The sequence below is a fragment of the Rousettus aegyptiacus genome, unplaced genomic scaffold (assembly GCF_014176215.1).
Source record: "Rousettus aegyptiacus isolate mRouAeg1 unplaced genomic scaffold, mRouAeg1.p scaffold_m13_p_9, whole genome shotgun sequence".
Taxonomy (NCBI): Eukaryota; Metazoa; Chordata; class Mammalia; order Chiroptera; family Pteropodidae; genus Rousettus; species Rousettus aegyptiacus.
Genome location: NW_023416312.1, coordinates 4,589,718 through 4,614,264, shown reverse-complemented (window position 1 = coordinate 4,614,264; position 24,547 = coordinate 4,589,718). Strand labels below are relative to the sequence as shown.

Sequence of the window (24,547 nt, the reverse complement as noted above, 5' to 3'; positions counted from 1 at the left end):
TTTCAGGGAATGAAGCATGTGATGATTATGGAGGTTGAGAAGTCCCAAGGTTTGTAGTCAGCAAACTGGAGAGTCAACGTCTAGTTCCATTCTGAATGCAAAGGCCTGAGATCTAGGAAAGACAATGGTATAAGTTCCCGTCTGAAAGTTGGTAGACTTAAGACCCAAAAAGAGCTAATGTTTCAGAGTCCAACATCGGAGCTCAAAGGTCAGGCAGGAGGAGTTCCCTCTTAGTGGGGGAAAAAGTCAGCATCTTTGCTCTATTCAGATCTTCAGTCGATCAGACGAGGCTCACCCACAATCTGCTTCAGTGGCTCTGCCAATTCAAATGTCAATCTCATCCAGAAAGATCTTCACAGACACACCCAGAATAATGTTTCACTAAATATATGGGCATCCCGTGGCCTAGTCAAATCGACATTTACAATTAACCATCACAATTATAGACATTTAAGTTTTTCTTAACAAGGAGTAACTCATCAGAATAGATAGTTGAATGCCTCATTACTTTGTTTCATTCGTTGTGAGATACTCTGAATAATAAAACGTGGATATTGTCTTGGAAGGGTCAAATGATGTTTTAAGATCAAATTTTTTTTTTCTTTCACTCATGCTGGCCATCCTTTCCACAGAGCTGAAAAATTGACTTGAAATATATTTTGACGAGTAATAACTTGGAAATGTGCTCACCGGCCTAAGAAGCTCATCTACACTTTGGATTGACCCCAGTAGGACTATAGTTGTACGTGCACATTATGTTCCATAAGCAATCAACCTGATATAAACCACACGGGGCTCTTAATACAAGCGGTGGTAATGCAAAGAGGTAACACTCTGGGTACTTATATTGCCTATGTTTTTACAAATCAAATGTTACTTAATCTTTTTTAGAAGAATGGGTAGCTGACCTATAATCCCATTATACGTGCCACAAACTATAGCCAAGATGTAACTTCTGATGCTACCGTCACCTTCACACTCAAGAGGTCATCGGTTTTCTCCTTGGTCCTCCACCAGCAAGGAAGTTAAGCTGAGACCACACATTCAGGATATTGCTCCTTGGTATTAAAAAAAAACAAAAATCAAAAAAAGTCAGCTGTCTGCTGTATACATAAAAAATACCCCTTTTTGTGCATTTGTTCATTTATTCAATCTATATTTATTAAGCACCTACTATGTGCCTGGAACCATGGCATGCTGTTATCTGATGCAAGAGCCCTTTCAGAGGGAGCTGTAAGTACCAGGAAACTAGACCATGCGGGATCTCCTTGTAGCTCATTTAGAATTTTCAGAGTTATATAAGAAGCCATATTCAATTCTTTTTACCAAAAAAAAAAGTTTTTTAATTTAAAAGCAATGTATAGTCCTATAAAAAGATAAAATTATTTTTAAGATAATAGATCTTAACAGAAAGTTTTAAATGAACTGAAGAAACTTACAATCATTTCCATCTATGTCTAACATAGCCTAAGGTGACTCCCAAAGAGTCACACCCTTGTATAATGACCCTGTCCCCGCTGACCCCTGAGTGTAAGTGGGAACTCTCTTGCTTCTAACCAACTGAATATGGCAAACACGCTGGGATGTCACTCTCATGAGTACTTCATGTTACAAAAGATTTCATCTTAGCACACTGGAGACAGAGATTCTTCTGCTGGCCTTCAAGAAGCAGTCGTGTTGTGAATTGCCTGTGGAGAGGGCCATGTGACTGGAAATTGTGGGAGGCCTCTAGAACTAAAGGCAGTCTCTAGTTAATAGCCAGTTAGAAGCTGAGGACTTCAGCCCTACAACCACAAAGACACTTGAATTCTGTCAACAATATATGAGCTTGGAATAGGTGAGATAGCAGTGCCAGCTGACTCCTTGATTGTAGCCCAGTGAGACTCTGGAGAGGGGACCCAGCTAGGTAGGACCTGGACTACTGAGCCATGAAGGCTGTAAGATAACAAATGTAGGTTGTTTTCAGTCAGTATGTTTGTGGTATCGTGTTATGCAGCAAGAGAAAACTAATACTCAGTCTAACCTTGGTTTTTTCCTTAAGCTTAAATAAAATATCTTTTTTTTTTTTTCTCCACCTTTCCAAAGCTAGTTCTCTCTTGGGGCTTGTTCATGAGCTCAGGAATATTAACCGGTTCAGCATCAAAAACCCTCTTGTCTTCTCAGAAGCCCAACTTTCTTGGTGAATATTCCTACTGCCACAGAAATATTGTCATCAGGGAAATTGATGAGGGAAAAGGAAGACGTAGTATTGAATTTCAGCATTCTTCAATGAGAAAGTTTTTTTTTCTTTCCTACCTTCTCTGTTTTTATGGCTCTCTTGGTTTCCTTAGAGGAAATAATATCTGAAAACACCCATGTTGATCCTAAGTAAATAGGCCTGTGCTATTCATTTTCACTGAAGACTGGAGTTTATCTAATACACTGGTGGACACAGAACGGGCATGTAATAGCCTCAGTGTGAAACAGAGTTTTTAAGAGGTAAAACACTGAAAGAAATGAGCTTGTCCATAAATCACGTGTCGAAGTGACAATCCAATCTAGCCAAAGGGAGAAAGTGAGGATGATCAAGATCGTAATAAAGGGAGGGGACATAAGGGGATGCAGTGGAGACTGTTGGTGACCTGCCCAGATCCTTAGTACTGTCTGGGGCATCAGTCTCCCAGCTATTATGATTGTCAGATGCTAAAATGAGTCACAGCTGCCCCTTCCAGAATTGGTTTTGGTCAAAAGGAAACTGACTTACTCAGGAGATTTTACACACACATTCACATACACACACATGCTGAAGGGGAGGAAGCTCACAGCCAATAATTATCTCTGTTGAGTAACAAAGGATATTTAAAAAAATCATCTCCCTTGCTTCCATTTGGGATCATACTGTGGTGCTATTCAAGTTCCCGAGCTCCCCACTGGCTCAGGCTGGGGCTGGTCCACACTTAGCTTTCTGTTGCTTTCCTCATGCACCTTCTCCTGAGAACACTCCCTCAGGAAATCCCTTGTACAACCACCATCTCCGGTTATGTTTCCAGGGAACCTAATCGAAGACAGACGAGCTTCTTGGATGTTGACAATGTTCTACTTTTTTTTTTCCTCCTCATTTAAAAGCTTCATTGAGATATAATCACATACCAAACAAGTTACATATATAAAGTATAATTCAGTATTTTTTAGCATTTTCATAGGGTTGTGCAATCATTACCACAGTTCAGTTTAACACATCTGGTACCCATTACTTCTCACTCCCCATTTCCCAACAACCCTCCCTACCCACCTCTAAGCAACCACTAATCTACTTTTTATCTCTATGGATTTTCTTATTCTGGACATTTCATAAAAATGGAATCATAAAATATGTGATCTTTCGTGACGGGTTTCGTCCACTTAGCATAATATTGTCAAGGTTGTCAAGGTTCATCAATGTCGTAGACTGTATCAGCATTTCATTTCTTTTTATTGCTGAATAATATTCTGTTCTATGCCTATATCATATTTTATTTATCGATTCATCAGACAATAGACATTTGAGTTGTTTCCACCTTTTGGTTATTATGAATAATGCTACTATGAACATTCATATACAAGTTTTGTGTGTGTGACATGTGTTTTAATTTCTCTTGTACATATACCTAGGAGCTAAGTCATATGGTAATTTATGTTGAACTTTTTGAATAACTCTGAAACTTTTTTCCAAACTAGTAATACCATCTTATACCACTGAGGTCTTTGAATCCTCAAACGCTTCAGTGATGCTCGCCTGTATGCACTTGTCATCACAGCATACCTTATTGATTTAGTCCAGTTGTATTCAAACTTTGGTTTAATACTAGGCCCCAGTAAAACAGAACTATTTTGATTGGAGCTTAGGTAGGAATTTAGAGCCTCAGTTACTCACTCCTCCCCTTTTAGTGGAAGCCTTTGTAAAGGTCTTCACAGCCCATTTTGAAACCCACTACAATATGGTGAGTATTTTACAGTTACAAAGGCCACTATAGGTAGCAATGGCTTGTACAAAATGACTGTAGATGACCACAAATAGATAAAAGAAATTGTCTAAAATATTTAGAGGAATACAAATGAGGAGCAGGGTTAATTTAGTAGGAATATCAAGGATGCTGGATCCCAGCTCTCCCTCCATATGTGTTAATTCTAGATCTTTAAGGGTTTCTTTGAAACATCTAGATCAGCAAAATTTACAAACATCCAAAATGTTAACAATAGAGATTAAAAGATGTTCACTATAGATCTGTGTAGTAACTATATATTATTTTAAAATTATATAATGAAAATTAAGTGAAAGGGCAGATATGCAAATATCATGTATATTCTGAAGGACTGTGTAAAATACATGTGTATAAATCTGAACAAAGACAAACACAAAATTCACAAAGGTGAACCAGATTGTTTTGTTATTATGGCGATTTTTGAGGAGATAGTTTTATTTTTCATAACATTCCCTAAATATTATGTTATTTTTTAATCAAAAAAAGCCTCAGAAATTTTTTTCTGGAAGATAAGTTATAAAAATAAAAAGACACAATGTAAAAAAAAAATGCCATAAAAGCAAAAATGTTTTCTGAAGTATCAAAGAGAGGAAAAGGTTCTTTTTCTCATTGTACCATCAACATCATTAAGATGGAAAATAAAAAGTGGTTCCCAGGAACAACTGCTGGAGCCATGGTGATCCCAATGGGAAATGTCATAATGCTTATTCAAGCCATTATACAGAGCAATTATGAGTCTAAAAGATAACTTTGCAAGTGATGTGTTCTGCCCGTTTCAGAATACCCATAAAGTTAGTTCCTTAAATTACTACAGTTTGTATGAGAATTCTCCATACTCAAATATTCATGTTATTTTCTAACACAGATTTTTTTTAAGCTTCATTTTGAAATATTCTTAATTGGCATATTGATTCTCCTGAGTGTCTCCTTTTAGAATTTTATATATTACTTGCTGGGAATCTAGCCAATGTTTAATTTTTTTTTGCTGATAAGCAATATCTTTAAACTGGAGAGGAAGTTTTAGGAAAGTGGGTGGCCCAGTATGTTTCCAAAGAGATAATATTCATAGCTACCAGATAGGCATTGTTTTGATTAATTTAGGAAGAGGTAGGAGAGAACTTGGAGTAGGGAGATTTGAAAGATCGAAAGATTATAATAACCTCAAAGTACTAACACCCTGGTTTTTAAAGTAAGTAGGCGTTTTTAAACTAATGGATCAGTGGATTAACATGTAAACTAATTTGAGAGAAGAAAGGAATTCTGCAAAACACCCCTCTTCCACAAAGTTCTGTAGCTCAGTAGTTTGTTAAAGCCAGGGTACCCAGAGCAAGAACTAAGGAACTAGAAATGATGAAAATGTGAGGAACAGCTCCCATCAGGCAAACGAAAAGAGTCCAAAGATCCAGAAAGATTAGTAGAATGTCATAGTTGGGTCCTCCTGTTAAATGGGTAGAATGGCTCCCTTTGATGCATAAGTAGAAAACCATAAGGAGACTTTGGAAGTGTAGGTAGATTCTTGCTCATTCTAGTTAGCGTCACAAGATGACATAAAAAGACAACAGAACTTAAAGCATTGAGGGTATCAACAACATCAATAGACTCTTATTCATACATCATTCTAGAAACAAGCCCACACTCCCTTATTTCCTAGACCCGATGATAAATAATTGCATGAATGCATGAGTAGCCAAGTAGTGGTGGCTAAACAAACTAGGCTCCTGATTGGTGGCTCACAAAAATGTATTTGCTTCAATCTCGGTTGTCTTGAGATCATTTATGCATCACATTGGGTAATAGTCAAGACTCTTTTTTTTGGCTGCAAACAACAATAACAACAACAAACCCTAAAATCCAAATCAAACCATCATAAATAAAGAAAGGGATTTATTAACTCAGTAAAGAAGGTTCTTAGGAGAGCTCACGAAACTGAATGAGGAGAAACAAAAGCCAACACCAAGATGGGTCAAAGCTAGGGTATATAAAGCAAGGTTGGGAGTTACAGAGTCAAAGAGTCAGGAATGATGAAACAAGAAGGAAAATGTCCCAAAAGGAAAATGAGAAGAGTCTAGAAGAAGTCTCGAATCAAGGGCTGGAACCAGGAACTCGATGTCCTCTGGATTTCTCTCTATTCTTCATCTCTACTCAGCTCTGCTTCTATTTGTGTATTGGCCTCATTCTCTCCTACTAGAAGCAATCTTGCAATATAAGATAAATTACATACCTTTCAAGAGTTTCTGGCAAACATCCTAACACAAAATCCAAGAAGAATCATCCCCCATGCACATACACTTTGAATCTAGATAATTCTACAGAAAACTTGAATTGGCATAGTGTGGGTCACATGGTTATCCCCTGGGCCAAACACTGTAGCCATTGTGTAAAATGCCCATTCCTGTGGCAAGGGAGGACAAAGACTGCTATAAAAAAATCCTATCTGAATGCATGGAGTGGTTGTGGAGAGGTGGGAGAAATTCTCCAAAGAGAAGAGAATGCTGAATCAGAAGGGAAATATGAAAGGATCATGGGCAGACAAAAATTATAGCTACCTGAATCCTTATACATCTTTCATCCTCCATATTATCAAAGAATGATTACTCCTGAGGGTAAGCCACATTCAGCTATTGTCAACAATGATATGAAACCATTTACCTAATGATGTTGTTTATTTACAAATACGATCAAACTCCAATTTTTTAAAGAGGGAAGCTGAGGGTATGAGTTCAAATATAATAAAACAGTATTTTCACATAGTTGTCAGAGCTGCAGTATGGCACAGAAGTGTTGAACTTCAAAGTTTCAAAGCTGATTGAGACCTCTCTTCTAACTCCTCATAGTACAAGAGAGGAAGATGGGGCTTTGGGGAGTTCTGTGTCCAGACAATTCCCAAAGCTTGCAAGGAAGAAGGCCAGGATCAGAACACAGATCTTCTGTCATGCAGCCCAGTACTCTTTCTATTAGAGAGAGCAGTGTCTAAATACAAATAACAGCGCAGTTTCCACTTTTAAAATGAAGAATGTAGAATGTTATCTTCTCCCTTGAAACATGTCTGTTTATCCATGGAAAATTTTATTTTCTATCCAACGCAGCTCCTTCGTGACATTGTTTGCATATACCATTAAAGTTAAGTATACTAGTGGAGCTCCTTTCAATCATCGAAATGTGCCTTATTAAAACTAAGAGAAATGAACTAAAAGATATTACTGTCAGAAGACCACATAAAAATGTCTTGAAAACAGGAATAGGATGTGATAGATGGAAGTTTACATGATTTTCAATTAGCTTTAATTATAAAATTTCCAAAAGACAATGCTTTATTTATATTTAAACTTGCCCTTTTTATAAGGCAAATACATAACAAACTTAAATCACACAACCAAGTCTACACATTGAAAAAGGAAAGTCTCATAAAATGTTGCTCTTCTGTAACAAGGAAGAAGAGAAATATGGAAGGCAAAATATTTTTTTTCAAGAAAACTTGAGTAAGAGTTACCTTAGGTCTATTTATTTAATATGATTTTTTAAGATAAGGCTATTTTTTTAAAAAAGATGTTTTTCGTGTTCAAGCATTATTTCTGACATAGTAGAATTAGTTTGAAGCTGATAATGGTCCAATATATACTCACATCAATCATAAAGCCTCTTCAATTCAATAAATACTTCTTTGAGTTTCCTCTATGTGTGAATTCTTTTAAGGGACAAAAAGATAAGGCACCCACTCATGCATTCAATCAACATACATTAAATGTCATCTCTGTGCTAGGCACTTAAATAGAAATAGAGGGTGAAAAAAATGAGTATGTGCAATCTACTATTGTAGAGAAGGAACAGTTCTTCCTCCTACCCTTCTAGGTTCTCTAGCTGGGGCCCTGCAAATTATACTGACAAAAGACAGATTTAACAAGAGAAAAGCGAACATTTATTCAACAGAAGTTTTACATGGCAGAGGAGCTTTCATAAGGAAGTGAAGACCCAAAGAAATGGTTAAACCTGAGTGTTTTAATAGTAGGTTTGATGAAGAGTATAAAGTCATGGGAAAATATGATAGGACAAAGGGTATGAGCTAAGGATAGTAAACTGGGGACAACCTAGTGAGGCCTCTTCATTCAGATTCCCTTCAGCATGCTTTGGTCTTTGAAAATAAGGATGCTCCTTCCCTTGGTTATGGGGAGGGCATCTCTCACATGAGGGTCTTATGACCTGCCTGAGGGGAGAGGACAGGGTTAGAGGGTCCTTTCTGCACCTGCTGTTTCTCAAATTCCTTCAGCTTAAAATATTCAATATGCCGAAGCACCCTATTTTGTGGTAGTGTGTTCCAAATCCCATCACTATTTTCAAGGAACTGATGAGTCAGGTCCAAGTGAACAGACAAGGGAACAGAAACTTAGTGAAATGCATCCATATGTTCGTTGCCGTAGTATTTACAATGGCCAAGATATGGAAGCAACCTAGGTGTCCATCAATAGATGAATGGAGAAAGAAGTAGTACAAACATACAATGAAATATTACTCAGCCATAACAGAGTGAAATCTTGCCATATGCAACAACATGGATGGACCTAGACAGTATTATGCTTAGTGAAATAAGTGAAACAGAGAAAGACATACCATATGATTTCACTTATATGTGGAACCTAAAAAACAAAATGAATGTACAAACAAAACAGAAACAAACTTATAGATACAGAGAACATTTTGATGGTTGCCAGATAGGAAGGGGGCTTAGGGGATGGGTGAAAAAGGGGAAGGGATTACGAAGTACAAATTGGTAGTTACAAAATAGTCATGGGGAATATAGTCAACAAATTGTAATAGCTATGTCTGGTACTAGATTTACTGAGGTGATCACTTCATAAACTATATAAATGTCTAATCACTATTTTGTACACCTGAAACTAATATAATATTGTATGTCAACCGCAATAACAATTTTTTTAAAATAACAATTTTTAAAAAAGATTCTGGATGTTTTCTGGGAACGCAAGTAAAAAGCATGGCTGGGAATAATTTGCAATGGTATGGGATGATTTCTGGAATATATGAAAGTAAAATGCATTCTATTGTACCCAGTGGACAGCCCTAGAATGCCAGTTGGTCTATGAAATTGCACTATCGTTCTTTATAAAGAACAGGCTTGCAGTTTGAGCTTTAACAGGGTTTTAAGATCTAACTCTTAGTGATCCATGAAATATGACTATTATGAAGATGATTTTATAAAAATTATCTATTCAAAACTTTATGTGAGAGCTGCTTAAATGTAATGCCTGGTATATTTTCACTGGTTGATTTTTATATTTGCTTTATTTTTATTTTATTTTTTTTTTACTTAGAGAATTTTGGGTTTTCTGGTTGTCTCTGACTTTCCTAGTTTGCTGACAATTTTTAAGAGTGCTAAGTGAGGTATTGTATATATTTTTAAAAGCTACTAATGTGATTAAAGTCAAGTTAGAAACTAATAAATACATACCTAGATTCATATATACTTAGACCTCTTGTCATTGGTCTAATCTAAGTGGTTTGATTATTTCTAGAGATAAGTAGGACAGAGGTCTGTCCTTTTTCACTGGAGACCTCCTATGAAGTCAATATTTTTTACGCCCCATTCTATGGATTAGATAGAGCCTTTACATCTGCCTTCCAAAAGCAATCTAGAGCTTCTTTAAAGTGAGGTGGTACCAAGTCCCGTGTGTGGTGCAAGAGGTAGGGCTTGTGGAGAGAAATCAGATGAGCTGGAAGGTCCCTTGTTATAATAACTAGTCTCCAAACAGGTTTTCTAAGGAGATACAGAGAACACTATAAAACTGGTCATTTGAGAATGAAAAGTAAAAATGAGAGTAAGGCATGATCTCACAACTTCTGTTTTGGAACATTTATCCCAATTATAATAAGTTAAGTGACTGTGTAATTATTTGTTTAGTGTTCATTATGCCCCTCTGACCGAAAGTTCTGTGATGGCAGGGTGACATCTGTTTTGCTTACCCCTGTATTCCCCAGGACCTAGGACAGAGCCCGTCATATAACATCTAAACTTGATAAAAGAATCGGCAGTGTAGCTATTGTGATATTTTAAAAAGTACAGAAGATGGCCAAGCAGACCACCAAATGAAAAATTGGAAGGAGAAGGCTAGGAATGCACAAAGTGTCTCGAGCTATTCAAACTCAAATATCTAGAGCAGGAATTTTACAATTCCCAAAACTAATACTTTCCCCAACTATCATAATTGTCATTATTTATTTATGAGCATGTCTTCTGTTGTCCAGGGTGATTTGGCCTTAGGGTCCTTTGGTGCTTTTTTTGGAGGAACGCCATTTTCTCTCTTTCAGAATGCCACGCTATGGAATGAGAAGTCACAGAAAGGTTTTAAATGGGAGAATGGCCTGATCATATTTGGATTGTTAAGAAATCACCTTGGGTAACACATGGAGTATGGAGGAGGAACTTGGAACCAAAATTCTATCCTTCTCACCTGGCCCCTGTTTTTATAGTCCTAAGCTTTTACTCATATTATTCTCTACACCTAAAATACTTGTACTCATCAGTAGATAGGTTTGGCTGTAAGTAGTGGTTTACACTATAGGAGTTTTTTTCTCATGAAATAGTCCAGAGATAGGAGGTCCAGAGGCAGTGTGGCAGATCTACCCCACAAGGGCACCCAACAACCAGACCCTTCCAGCTATCTTCTCTGACACCCTTTGTTATCTTTTTCTTCTTGGTCTAAGATGATTTGACAGCATGATCAAATTCTAATCAATATGATGGAAAAATGGGGGTAGGTGAGTAGATAAGGACATACCTCACTCTTTTATGGATGCGTTGGCTAAGTTTCTGTCTTTCTGGCCATTTCATTGGCCAGATCTTAATTGCATGACCACATCTAGCAACCAGGGGGGCTAAGAGAAATGTAATCTTAATTCTGGGAGACCAAGTGATTGACTAAATGGGAGAGGCAGATTCTATTCATTTTAAAGGGGAGGCTGAATATTGAGTGACAAGTAGCAATTTCTGTCACGCTATCTTCTTTTCTCTCTCAAACTATCAAAATCCTTTCTATACTCAGAGTCTGGTCTAGCTCAAATTTCACAATCTCCATAAAGCAACAGGGGTGGGGACAAGAGTAGGAGTGTAGAAAGAAGGGACTAGAGAGCCAGGGAATAATACACTTGCTGTCATCCAAGCTGAGTTTAAGTAATTGAAGGCCATGATTCAGATATCTAAAATCGAAGTAGGGAGACGTAAAAATCAAACCATAAATTTTGAACTCCTTTAAACATAATATGCAATCTTAAGTGTTTTGAGATGCCTCCCCTCTACTTCCAGTGATGAAGACAGCACAAAGGTATGGCTTTGCCTAACTCATACTCTCAAAGTTCCCTCCAGCTCCCAAATTTCATGAGTCTTAGTTTATGAAGTAGAAAAACTTTAAAGAGCCCCAGTCTAACACGGATCAAAGTGTATTGGTCATGACCAAAACAAAACAAAACAAAACAAAACAAAACAAAAAAAACAAACAAAAACCCCCCAAGGGCCCAAGTTTTAAGCAAAGATGCATTTTAAAAAAGGAACGTTTATAGGGAATCCAGCTTCTCTAACCTCAGATGTCACTTGTTTGATCTTACTCAGAGTAGGGAATGAATTCTTTGACTTTCTCTCACTTGTGTCTTTCTTTCATTCCTAAGATTGGAAACAACCCATTACCTGTTACCTACATTTGGCCTCTGGTACCCATGTTTCCCTACCAGTCCTCTAAAAGTGCCTTGAGCAAGCCAAGCAGCTGCCTGGATATTTGTAAATCCTAGGTGAACACACAGACAAACCTCATAATGACCCTCAGTCAACTGCTTTAATTATATTTTAGGGCTTATTTGAAATACCATTAAATATCTTTATGGCTAATCAACACTATAAAAATTAGTTATTAAGATCAAATAACATTTAGTGAATTAGTTACTTAGAAAGGGTTTTTTTAAAAATGAAAATATTTCCCATGTTTCTTCCAAGTCAGATAGAAATTGACAATGCAGTATTCACTCAAAACTCAAATTATTTTAAATATGCAATCTTTTTTAAAAATTAGGACTTGTTTGAGATAGTTACAGAAAAGAATAAGGCCCAAGTAAAGTGAGACAGAGCATGGAGCGAGCGGCAAACAGGTGGTCCGATTGAATCTATGAAGGGAAATGGCCGAGGGAAAGGAGTTGGGCATAAAAAATATCCCAGTTTGTTTAAGAGCAATCAGAAGTCATGATAGCAGATTTTAAAGTAAAGATAGCACCCTGGTTAATTGTCTCCTCTGAGCTTAACCCCAAACAGATGCAAATGCTGACCCTTTATTCTTATGCTTACAGCCCTCTAGGATCTAGATGGCAGCCTGACCTGAATAAGGGGAAACCGTTGACTAAAAATGGCATAGGAGTATTAGGAAAGGGGACAGGGAATGTTCTGGATGAGGCCATGGGCTAAGGATTGCATAATTAAAGCCAAAGAAGAATGAGACTATTAAAGTAGGGACACATGAAATCTAAGTAGGTGCCAGAGCTCATAAACAATCTGAAAAAATTCAAAATAATGAAAAACAGATACTTCCTATTGTTAAATGGCTTTATCTCAGAAATATACTTCTTGCTGATTTGGACAAAAAGAATGATTATTTTTGTTTAAGAATTTTGGGTTGTAGACAGTGACTACAGGCTAATTTATAAGAGAAGACATCTCAGAAGAAAAGATGGTTAACATGGTACATTTATCTCTCTCTTTTAGAATTGAAGAAAATTGACTTATATGAATCTTTATATGTTGGAGGAGGTTCTGGGTGGTTGAGTTCTTTATTAGTATGGCCAATTTGGGGTGGAGAAGTGTGTAGCATGTGTATCGCAGAGGCAAGAACTGGATAATCAAAAGAGTAAATATCATAGCTGCTTAACTTATCAAAATGTGACTTATAATACAGGCAAATGGCTAGAGTCTTCTCTCAGCTACCATGCCCTGGAGAAAGGCATCCAAATTGGGCTTCTTTATCTCAGTGGTTCTGGCCCTCTAGGTTCATGGATTTCAACCCCCTCTGTGCATCCTGATTGCTCTTAGCTCCCAGGATAAGTTGATTCTTCTCTACTTAGGATTAGGATCCCATGTGTCCTATTAACAAACTCTAGGTCCTGGTAAATGTACTAAAACTATGGATTACTGTATTTTTTTTTCACTTGCATTTTTAGTGACTCAACTCACCCAAAAACATCATTTTGGTGCTGTGTGAAAAGTAAAATTACAAGATAGTGAACTTCTTTGTGCAGTTCATTATTTTTCCACCAAAACTCCCTGCATGAGCTCCTCTTAATCCTAGAGAAATTAGAATTGAACACTATAATTTAATTTGATGCAATATGAATTATATTAATTTAGAAGAGGGACATCTTCTAAAGGCCTTGCATAAGGACAGGGCATTTAAATTTTAGTGCCAAATAATAGTCAATCTAGCCTAGAAGGATAACCCAAATGCCAGAGATGAGATTCATAGTGTCTTCAAGTGAGAAAGAATCTTGAAGATTTTTCAAATCAACCTCACCCTCACCATTGTCGTTTTACAATGTATAACTTGCTTGAATCACTGAACTTTTATTCATGATAGGAAACATTATGAAGAGGTAGATTTTTCTAAGCCATTATGTAATTAATAAACTTCATATTAAAGACTACAAAAATATTAGAAATTCATGAGAAGAAAAATACGTAAAAGACCGTTCAGTATCACAAGATGTGCTAAGTGACAAGAAACAAAATTATTAATAAAACTACATTGTGCTCACTGTAACAAAATAAAAAACCCTCATAGTTTAAACTTCCTTCTTTTCATATCTGAGGAAAGACAATTTAATATATTCAGGTATATTTTGTTCTCTGTGCTGAAGATTATAAACTTAAGGTAAAGGTATTCTATAGAGGAAAAGTTTAGATATGCAATTTAAAAGTGATTCAGTATAATTTCCATAGAGAATAACTAAAGGAGAATGAAAGTGGATCTCATACATGGAATCTAAAGAACAAAATAAATGAACAAAACAAACAGACTCATAGATACCAAGAACAAACTGGTGGTTGCGAGACAGGAGGGGATTTGGGGAGCTGAGTGAAAAAGGTGAAAAGATTAAAAAGTACAAATTGGCACTTACGAAATAGTCATGGGGATGAAAAGTATAGCATAGGTAACATAGTCAATAATATTGAAATATCTATGTATAGTACCAAGTGGTTACTAAAATAACTGGGGGGATCACTTCATAAATTATGAGGATGTCTGACAACCATGCTGTACAATTGAAACTAATATGAAAGAATATTGAATGTCAACTGTAATTAAAAAATTTGTAAAAATTTTAAAAAGAGAAAGTAGAATTTAAATGAAATAGGAATGATCAGATTTTGCTTGCTTTTTAGAGGAGAACTGAAATTGAGTGTGTAACCTCAGCAGACCCGAGGCCATGGACATTTCAAAAAGTATGTGTAAGCGTTGAGAAAAATTTAAAACTATTAACTCGATACTTTAAAACATTTCCCAAGAATTGATTTCTCACGCTAGACTTCAAACTTTATTTTAAACAGATACAAAAGAAAATCCCCTTATAAAAGGAAGGGGATTTATGCCTGTTTTGTAAAGGAAACACAAGAAGGAGTTTCTTCTGCCTGTACTGGCGTACATCAACACTGGGACCTAGGATGAGTCTCTGAGCCTCTTCCTTCCTTCTTCTATGATGAAAGAAGGTTGTATGAAATTATAAGGAAGGTCAAAGGATCAACTGTCTTTAGACACTTTTATTTCATAAAATAAAAGTCAAGTGGATTGAGGAAACTTTTACCATTGTTGGAGAATTTTTGTATAATAGTATTTAAATTCTTTAATCAACAGTTTTCATTTAGGACAGCTGGCACAATGACATGTATAGGGTGTGTGTGTGTGTGTGTGTGTGTGTGTGTGTGTGTGTGTGTGTGTAAATAAGTACTGTATACATCCAGACCATATCCTTGGAGTCTTCCATGATTGGACCCTCTGTTTTCCTCAATTATTCAATGAGTCATGACAACTCAACCTTCAAAGCAGATTCCATATCTGAACACTGCTCACTGCTGCCACTCCCGACATCATTGTCCAAGTTTGTCACCTCACTCCCAACTGCCAGAGCCTCCTAACTAGTTTTTCCACTTCCTCTTCCTAAAGACCCCTGGTCTGTTTTCCACAGAGTGACTTTAGAGAACTTTGTAAAACCAGATCAAACCATGTCGCTCTCCTGCTTATAACCAACCCTCCAATGGCCTACTCTGTCATACTCAGAATAAAATCAAACTCCTTCCCAAGGCTGAAGTGTTTTACATAATTTGACCTATGCCTCTCTTTTTGACTCCCTCCCATTCTGCTCTTGCCACCCCATACCCACCCCTGTCTTTGCCCTGGTCTCTGCAAGCGCAAAGCATCATGCCTTCATAGATGCTGTCTTGATCACCTTACCCAAAACAGCCAATTGCTACTTACTCAGTATCCATTTCTTTTTGCTTTTTTTTTTCATAACACTTGTTATTATCTCACATTATATATTTATGGTTGGTTTTCTTCTAAAGAATTTCAAATATTATTGTATTTTTTATTGTAAGTTTATTAATTGTGGGACAGCTTCAAAAATCTACCTATTTACAATGTTTTCATTTTAAACATGATTAAAAGTTTAATGGTTCCAATAAGAGTTTAAAGTAGATAATGGATCTCAGTTTTCTTTTATCTTCAAAATGGCAGTGGTGGTGAGGTAGACAGCTATCCCAAGAACATTTATAAGGTCTGTACACCTACAAATTGATGCAGAACTCTGAGACCATTTTGTTTGATTGTCTTTACTTGTCTGCTAATAATAATAGCCATAAGAAGTTATTAAAAAGTGGCAGTGGTGGTGGCGTGGTTGGCTTGAAAACCTTATTTGTCTGTCATCATAAGAATTCAAGTTCCATGAGGACATGGACTTTGTCTGTCTTGTTCACTGCTATATCCCCCACTGCTATACATAACAGTGTCCAGCATGAAAAGAATGGTTAATAAGTATTAGCAGGATTAATTAATAAGTGAACATGTATATACCCACATATGCACTGATCCTAGGGCAGCTGGAAAACCTGGATTTACTACCTCCGACCACATCTATTTATCCATGTTCCATACAAACATTACCACTTACTATTTTGTGATATGAAAATTGCTCCTTCCCGGTAAAGAAACCATTAAAACACAGTGGCAAGGGCCCTGTCATGAGAAGCATATGTTAGTATCTCTGGGAACATACATGACAGATATATAACCCTGACTGGCACTGGTATGAAAAAAAGAGATGAGGTCAAGGAATCTTCTGAGAGGAGGTGGTACCTCAGTGAGCCCGGTGAAGCAAGATGGGAAGCACAGCCTAGCATATGAGAGAGAGAACTGATAAACTGACAATCAAGTTGGCCAACTGGGTGGTGATGTTTCTCCCCAGACCGAGAGCACATGAAGAAAAATGGGTTTGAAAAGAAAGATGAGGAGTTCGATGTTAATCATTTTTTCCTGCTTTTGCACAATGTACCAGTTCAATGGTATAATTGATCAATGCTCTAGCTAGCAACAGCTCTAGAGAATGAAACCCAACAAAAATATTTCTCAGTTCTTCATGTGGTAGGCCAAGGAGTCATCCATCTTGTTATCTCTGTGGCTTGGCACAATGCCTGCCACATAATAATTGTTTAATTTCTTTAATTGAATTAGATTGAATCTTCAGATATATGCATTGTCATAGGCATTTTGGTAAAGTTTTAATTAATTCCAGGTTGATAATTCAGTATCACTTTTCTCTCCATCTGTTTAAAGGACTTTAATAACTTTCTGAACTTCTCTTCTTGAGTTTCTACATAATCTTCTACATATTTTTTTCTTCCATGTGAACAAGCACCTTCCTTGCATAGCATATGCTTCGCAAGTAGATATTTTTATAGAAATATTTATTCTCATCAAACTAAAAAGCTTTTGCACCACAAAGGAAACTATCAACAAAATGAAAAGACAGCCTGTTGAATGGAAGACGATATTTACAAATAATATATCTGGTAAGGACTTAATATTTAAAATATAAAAAGAACTCATATAGCTCCCTTAAAAACAAACAAATGATCCAATTAAAAAATGGGCAGAGGACCTGAATAGACATTTCTCCAAAGAGAACATACAGATGGCCAATAGACATATGAAAAGATGCTTAACATCACTAATCATCAGGGAAATGCAAATCAAAACCACAATGAGATATCACCTCACACCTGTCAGAATAGCTATCATCAACAAATCAACAAACAACAAGTGTTAGCAAGAATATGGAGAAAAGAGAGCCTTCTCGTACTGTTGGTGGGATTGTAAAATGGTGCAGCCACTATGAAAAACAGTATGGGGGTTCATCAAAAAATTAAAAATAGAACTACCATATGACTCAGCAATTCTACTTTTGGGTATTTATCTGAAGAAAATGAAAACACTAATTTGAGACGATACATGCACCCCTATGTTCACCGCAGCATTATTTACAGTAGTCAAGATATGGAAATAATCTAGGTGTCCATTGATAGATGAATGACTAAAGAAAATGTGACACACACGCAATTGAATATTATATAATAAAGGAGAATGTAATCTTGCCATTTTTAACAAAATGGATGGACCATAAGGATATTATTCCAAGTGAAATAATTCAGACAGAGAAAGACAAATACCATATGATTTCACTTATACGTGGAATCTAAGGAACAAAATAAATGAACAAACAAACAAGACAGAAACAAATTCATAGGTGTAAAGAACAAACTGATGGTCACCAGATGAGAGAGGGGGGACAGGATAGGTGAAAAAGGTGAAGGGGATTAAAAAATTGCCAGTTAAAAAAATAGTCACAGGCATGTAAGTATAGCACAGAGAGTGTAGTCAATCATACTGTAATAATTATGTATGGTGCCAAGTGGGTACTAGACTTATCAGGAGAACACTTCGTAAGCTATATAAATGTCTAATCACTAGTTGTACACCTGAAACTAATATCGTATGTTAATTATAATTAAGTCAATAAATAAGAAAAAAGCTAAAGCATCCAACTTCAAAAATTAGAAGGAAAAAACAGAATAACCCCTACCCAAAAATGTATCAAGTGTTACATAATTTAAATATTAAAAAATTACAAAATTTTAGAAAAAAGAATATTTATTCTTTCTGATTCAGACACATACCAAGTACAAAGATCGGCTCTAGAACAGGGATAAGTAAATGTTTTTCCGTAAAGGGCCATAAAGTGTGTTAAAACTACTCAGCTTTGTAGTACAAAAAGCAGCCAGAAAACAATACATAAACATATAAAAATATATGGCTGCGTTCCAATAAAAATTTATTTATCGTATTAGGCAGTAGGCTATATTTGACCCTCAGGCTGTAGTTTGCCAACCTCTGCTATGGAGTCATATAAATACAAATATATACATGTAAATAATATATAAAAATATACAAGTTATAAAACTGATCTTCAGCGATTTTGAGGAAGAAAAATGATCAAGATCATATTCTTACAAGACTAACTAAAATAAAACCTTTTCCAAACTATACTACTTTCATTTTTCTTTTACATTTAACAACATCAGATTCAAAGCACACCCTGTGAGAAAAGATCAGGGGATCATTTCTGTTCCTTCCTCACTGCCAGTATTTTCTGATGTTATTGACAAGTGTTCTTTCAAAAGGCTGCAGCCCAAATAATTCCTTTCATCTTCATTTTCAAGGAGAAAGTTAATACCTAATTAAGATGCCAAGTCCATTAAAGATGAAAACTCAAATCAGTATTGACACCATTGGAAAAAAAATAGCTAATGTCTCGAACTTGAGTGATTTTAATAGTTTTTAAAGCAACCAAAATCTAATTCTGTTTGTGATGTTGCCCACCAATCAGGGAGACAGGACTGAGTCACTTGGATCTATCTTTCTCTGTACTATAAAAAGGAGCTTAATGTTCAGGTCAGGAACCACTGAAACTTAGTATTGATTTTTCGTGCTCAATTTCTTTCCCAAGTCTTGGTCTTTCACTTGAAGATAATTTCATTACTATCAGGAAGCGCGGGCAACAGAATGAACAGCAAGGAAACAGTTCTGTAAATGGATTCGACCTCTTTCATTTGCTAGCTTAGCCAGGCCAGTTTCCTCATTTAGAACATGATGCTTCACCCTCCTCTAAAACAATATACTTTTTAACATATACAGTGCTCTGAACAATTTAAAATTACTTATAACAAATAATTAATTGAATATTCATGGGCAAATTGACAAAATTTCAGATCTTAATTTCTAGTTTTTTAACAGCCTTCTCTCTATTTAAGCATTTTATTTGTCGACGACTGAGGCTCTTCCCAATTATTGGCAGAAACTAATTGGTTCAATGACAATTCAATCCCCTGCTTTTTGTGTGCTGGCAACTTCTGAGCAACCATGCTCTTGATCACATTTCTTCTATAAGAAGGTAGGAGTTAGACTGAAAATTGTAGGGATAGTCCCAGTAGGAGTGTGGGTTTTAAGGAAGAGGCAGCAAAAAATCAGAACACAAAACTAGAGTTGCCCACTTCCTTCTGGATTTTCAACGTGGCTTTATGAATATTTGGTAGTAGTTCGTGTGAATTCCCAGGACATTATACAAACCAATATTCAAATAAGAATGCAAAAAAACCCCAAAACAACAACACCACTGAATCACAGTTGAAAACCATTGTTCTAAAATAAGCACTTAGTTTTTTGCCCAATGTGTGTTGTTAACCATTTTGATTAAACTGAGTTGAGAAAATGAAAGCATCCCAAGGGACAGATATTGGACATAAAACTAAGTGTTTGCTTATTTTAGAGTAGTGATTCTCAACTGTTATTTTGCCCCCATGGGACATTTTGACAAAGCCTGGAGATGTTTTTGGTTGTCACAACTTGTGGGGGGCAGGGTGCTGCTGGCATCTAGTGGGTAGAGGTCAGGGATGCTGCTGAACGTCTTAAAAATGCACAAGACACTACCCTCTGCCCCCACCCCCACCCAAGAATTATTATTATGCTCCAAATGTCAATAATTGAGGTTTAAAAAGCCTGCTTTAGGTTAGGTCCAGAGCTGGTGCCTGAGGGCATCTCTGAAATCTCAAATCACCCAGAAACTAAAGTTTTCTGCTCACTTGTCCATCAACCAACATAGAATCCATTCAGCCTCCTGGATTCTCACTATACTCCTACTAACTTTCTGTAATGGAGTGGAAGGGGACTTTGCCTTCCCCTCCCCTCTCAGCATTAAGGAGTCTATACACATTGATGTCATAACTCATCTACATGGGAGCCTGGTGTTGACATGCAGCATTAGTCATTGAATCTCATAGAAGCTCATCAGCGTCTCTAGACAAATCTTTTTTGTTCTGATTTAAATAATGCCTTTCTTTCAGAGCTCTTCTAAAAGCAGTCCAATGAGATGCTACGAAGTATGCCAAATCCAATTACTTTCTGCATTCTTGCCTATTGTTTGGAAAAACTAATCCTCCTTAAGCCATTAAGGTCATTCAGAAAACATGCCAAGGTGCCCACATTAAAGGAAGTAGAATCTTAATGAAGGTCTTGACACCCACAAAGTATTAATGAGACGGCAGAGTTGGCTTCTTAGTCAAGAGTCTTAAGCGTGTCCAGAATATAAACAGACATTCTTTATCCTGAGGCAAATGGCTTTCCGATAACAGAGATGATCCTTAATGTCTGATTCAGATGCTTCGTCACAGAATGAATCAGCATAAGTACTGCAATAGTATACAGTACGAATAGTACTGGTTTTCAATGTGTCCTCTGTTGTCATGGAGGCAATTCTCTTCTGGTTTAGAAGGTGATGTGTGGTCCACTGTGATGACGTTTTCTACCTCTCACCAAGCAAAGTTCATTAACCTGCGTGGGCAAGGAACATCAAGGATGCTATGGAAGCCACAGGTGAGGAGTGGAGGAGGACGTCTTGATGGATAGTGCTCTCTCCTTGTGCAGTTCAACTCCCTTACACCTAAGACATAAACAGTAATGCTGATGACAAGTGCATTCATTTTCTATGATGCATAACAAATTACCACAAACTTAGCATCATAGCACAACATACATTTATTATTTCAGTGTTTTGGGAGTCCTTAGCTGTGTTCTCTGCAATCAAGGTGTGGGTGGGGATGGTGGTTTCATCTAAGACTCAAGGACTTCTTCCTAACTCATTCAAGTTGTTGGCAGCATTCAAGTCCTTGGGGTCAGAGGATCAAGGCTCTCAACTCCTAGAAACTGCCTCTTTCTATAGTTTGTTCCCAATATCGCTGTTTGCTTCTTCAAAGCTAGCAGGAAAGAGTATCTTCTGCTTTGAGTCTCTTCTTTCAGGGAAAATCTGGACCCTCTCTTATAGGGCTTCCCTGGTTAGGTCAAGCCCACCTTGGATGTTTTCTCCTTTGATTAACTCAAAGAAAACTGCTCGGGGACCTTCATTACATCTACAAAATCCCTCATCTTTGTCATATTCTATTAGTTAGAAGTACATCACAGGTTCTACCTACATACAACGGGGGAGGATTACAGCAAAGTAAGCACTCCAGGGGGCAGGAATCATCTTTGATTCTACTTCCCACAAGTTTGTGAATGTTGAACCTGACAACACTGACTGGGAAAGAGTAAATGTGTTGGATGTCAGCACCCATATCCTATCCAACAGGATGACAGCTTGGTATAGTAAGTTGAAAGTCGCAAAAAGAAACAGAGACATATCTAGCTTTTAACATAAGAGTGTTGGCTTAAAAGTAGTTCCTGGGAAAAGACTTGGGGGTTTTAATTGTTTATAAGCACAATAAGTAATGTTTGCATAATTTGATTTAAAAAAAAAAAAAAGCTCAAAATGCAATTTATAGAGCAATAATAAATATATAGTGTCCAGATCAAGAAAGAAAACATGAACAGTGGTCTTGGTACCACATGCACCAAACTACATCTGGAATATTTTTTAGCAGTTCAGGGTTTGACATTTTAAGCTGAACATTACTCAAAGGAACCATGAAATTGACTCATATGAAAAATGCTTGAAGGAATTTTTGTTATTTATAAAAGGAACTGAAAAAGGAAACAAGATTGCAGCCCTGTAAGAGCTGAGGAAGCAGAAATAAGACCTAGACGAGAGTTACAAGCAAACACATTTCCCTTCAGTATAAGAAACATAGTTCTAATATTTAGAGTTGTACACTAAAGGAAATTACTTATGGGGAAGGGAACTTATATTTAAGACTAATCCCATCCATAGATGCTCTTGATTCTTTTCCCACCTCCATCAATGATGTCTTTTCTCACCTTTGCCTTTACCTAAACTCGACTTCTCATTGGTGATCATGCATAGGTTTCTCCCATCACTTACATAAGGCAAACTTCCCCAGCCTCACATTCCATCAAGCTTCTTTCTCCCATTCTCTTTGAAGCCTCACTTTTTGAGAGTGTGCTCTGCACTTGTGATCTGCCGTCCATAACCTTCGCTCTGTCAGTTTACCCAGTATGGCTTCTGCCCCCCCCCCCCCATCCAAACTGATCTTTGCAATATCACTGTTGATAAATGCTTTTTGCAATTTCTCTTACATGACACTGTTGACCACATCCTCCTTTTTGAAATCAACTCTTTCCATAGCTTCTCTGACACTGCACTCTCTTGCCACCTGACTCCTCTGGCTATTCTTCTAAGGCTCCTTTTGTGGTCTCTCTCACATCTGATGTTCACTGATTCTCACTGAGGCTCCACCAAGCTCTGTCCTGGGTCTACTCTAGTCTCATTCTACTTGCTGATTTAGTGACTCCTATTGTTCTATCATGTATTCATTGTGAAACCTTGCTTCTATTCTAGCTCTTTCTCATCTGAAATTCATGCCTCTATCTCCAAAGACCAACTGGAGGATGTCATTGAAAAACCCTAGAGTCACCTAAAACTCAACGTAGCCTAATTTGATCTCATAATCTTCCACCTTTGCCCACCCTCTAAAGTTTCCTCTTTCAGGTTACCCATTTCAGAGAATGGTTGGCAGGATGTCATCCTGGTCCCTACCTTCATCCTTGCCAGTTCTCCCTAGTCCATCAATCTGAAAGTCCTGAAGACACTCTTCAGGCCCATCTAATTTTCTCCTTTCCCATTGACACTGCCTTGATTCAAACCATCAACTTCGGCCTGGATTACTGAAATAGATTTGATTCTAAAAGGTACCCTTTTACTTCCTTCCAAAATTCTCTCTATATTACAGGCAGAGTGTTCTTCAAAAGTTTTTTAAAAATAAAATTCTGTTCCTATTTCTACTCTATAATATTCATATGTCCAGCCTCCTTAAGCTGGCATTAAAGGCCCTTTATGATCTAGCCTCTCCTTGCCTCATCTCTTGTCATCCTCTCCCGCCATGTTCTGGTCTCTAGCTATATGATGCCATGAGTGGATCTCTGTGGCAGCAGTCATCCTCTAAAATCCATTTATTTGTCCCAACTTCATGTATACACGATCACTCAAACAGAGTCAGAAAGTCTAGGTCTCTAAATGACCGCAAGAAAGGCTATTTGTCTAGTCACCTGATTGAATGATGATGTGAGCAAGGAATAAGCATTTCATTGTTAATAGTCCCTTGGATTTGGGAGTTGTTTGCTATAGGAGTCAGCTTACATTACTAACACAACTATTCACTTCAGAATTTATAGGTGAAAGAGAAATACACTTCCGTAGTCTTTAAGTATTTGAGCTCTCTTTTTTTTCTTTATTATTATTATTATTTATGCCTATAGCACCTGGTCTTCCTAGGTGGTCTCCCATTCAAGTACTAACCAGGCCCCACCCTGCTTAGCTTCCGAGATCAGACAGGATCAGGCTTATTCAGGGTGGCATGGCCATAGACCATGGACTGTAGCTCCACTGGGGCGCGAACCCAGGACCTTCTGTGTGTAAAGCAGACGTGGAACTGCTACACTATGGAACCACATCCTTGAGCTCTCTTCCTTACAGCTTAGCTTTACACTAATATACTCTCCCTCTTGGACAAGATCAAATACCCTATGTACTCATGCTGTCTCAACACTTGCTGCACTGAAATTTTCTTTGTCTGAACTCCCTCATTTAGCTACTAGATAGCAAGGGCCATGCTTCTACATAATATATCCACAATATTCAATATCCCTGTTCCCAATATCAGCATCGTGGTTAACTTCACTAACATTTGTTGAATGATTATCATGTACTAGGGGCTGTTCTATTATATATATTCATCCATTCCTGAAAATAATCTCTCGAAAATAGGTCCTCTTAGTTCTTTTATTTTATAGAGGTAGAAATTGGGAAACTGAAGCCAAGAGATTAAGAACCCTGTTCATGTTCATACATCTAGTAAGTGAGAAACCAAGATATGGGCCTGTAAGCTTAACCAGTTCAAACTATGGTTTAGAGGTTGAATAAATCTATCTTGAACTAATAAACGAAAC

The 24,547-nt window shown here is 37.1% G+C and overlaps 1 non-coding gene across 1 annotated transcript; it reads right to left on the bottom strand.

Moving 5' to 3' along the window:
- Positions 1 to 23,848: 23,848 nt before the first annotated feature.
- Positions 23,849 to 23,967, bottom strand: LOC118608376. Its single transcript, XR_004952997.1, has one exon. It is a non-coding gene; the product is annotated as a 5S ribosomal RNA (ribosomal RNA).
- Between the last annotated feature and the right edge of the window lie 580 nt (positions 23,968 to 24,547).